Below are 1,309 nucleotides of genomic sequence, written 5' to 3'. Positions count from 1 at the left end.
TGACCCCAGGCGGGTGGTTTGTCACCCTCAGCCGGTGGCATCCCGTGCCCGGTGAGCGGGGATGAATCCCGTGGTGGGTGGCAGGGATGCTGCCAGGCATGTGGGGGTCCCACACGTGGGCACCCCCCCCCGCCCCGATGCCCGGGGCCACCCTCTGACCCTGCTTCTTGCTTTTCTCGTTGCAGAAGGAGCTGAGCCTGCCGCGCCGAGGACGAGCGTAAGTCCCCGAGCCACCGGGGTGGCACCGGGAGGGACGCGCTGGGGGACGTGGCACCGGCACGGTGGGGGGGCAGCAGGGACAGGCAGTGGGTGGCACCGGGGCTGGTTGTGCCCAAATCCGGGGTGGCATCGCCGTGTTCTCTGGAAGGACCTGATCGTGCGTGTGCTGGGGTGTACTGGGGTGTGCTGTGCTGTGCTCTGCTGTGGGTGTACTGGGATGTTCTGGGGTGTTCTGAGCGGTACTGGGGTGTACTGGGGTGTGCTGTGCTCTGCTACGGGTGCACTGGGGTGTTCTAAGTGGCACTGGGGTGTACTGGGGTGTTCTGGGGTGTTCTAAGCAGCACTGGGGTGTACTGGGGTGTGCTGTGCTCTGCTGCAGGTGTATTGGGGTGTTCTGAGCCGCACTGGGATGTACTGGGGTGTACTGGGGTGTGCTGCGGGTGCATCAAGGTGTTGTGCAGTGTTGTAAGCAATACTGGGGTGTGCTGTGCTCTGCTGCGGGTGTACTGGGGTGTTCTAAGTGGCACTGGGGTGTACTGGGATGTACTGGGGTGTGCTGTGGGTGCATCAAGGTGTTGTGCAGTGTTGTAAGTGATACTGGGGTGTACTGGGGTGTGCTGGGGTGTGCTGTGCTCTGCTGCGGGTGTACTAGGGTGTTCTGGGGTGTTCTAAGTGATACTGGGGTGTACTGGGGTGTACTGGAGTGTACTGGGGTGTGCTGCGCTCTGCTGTGGGTGTATTGGGGTGTCCTGGGGTGTTCTAAGGGGCACTGGGGTGTACTGGGGTGTACTGGGGTGTACTGGGGTGTACTGGGGTGTACTGGAGTGTACTGGGGTGTGCTGCGCTCTGCTGTGGGTGTATTGGGGTGTCCTGGGGTGTTCTAAGTGGCACTGGGGTGTACTGGGGTGTGCTGTGCTGTGCTCTGCTGCAGGTATACTGGGGTGTTCTGGGGTGTTCTGAGCGGCACTGGGGTGGTACTGGTGTGTACTGGGAGGCTGTTGCGGAGCTGCACTGGGGTGGTGTGCTGGTGTGCGTTGGGCTGTGCCGAGGCTGGTGGGGGCTTTGTGTGGTGGGATGGACTGGGATGGAC

The sequence above is a fragment of the Calidris pugnax genome, unplaced genomic scaffold (genome assembly GCF_001431845.1).
Source record: "Calidris pugnax isolate Ruff unplaced genomic scaffold, ASM143184v1 scaffold583, whole genome shotgun sequence".
Lineage (NCBI taxonomy): Eukaryota > Metazoa > Chordata > Aves > Charadriiformes > Scolopacidae > Calidris > Calidris pugnax.
The sequence above is the reverse complement of the archived record's forward strand: the minus strand, read 5'-3'. Positions refer to the sequence as shown.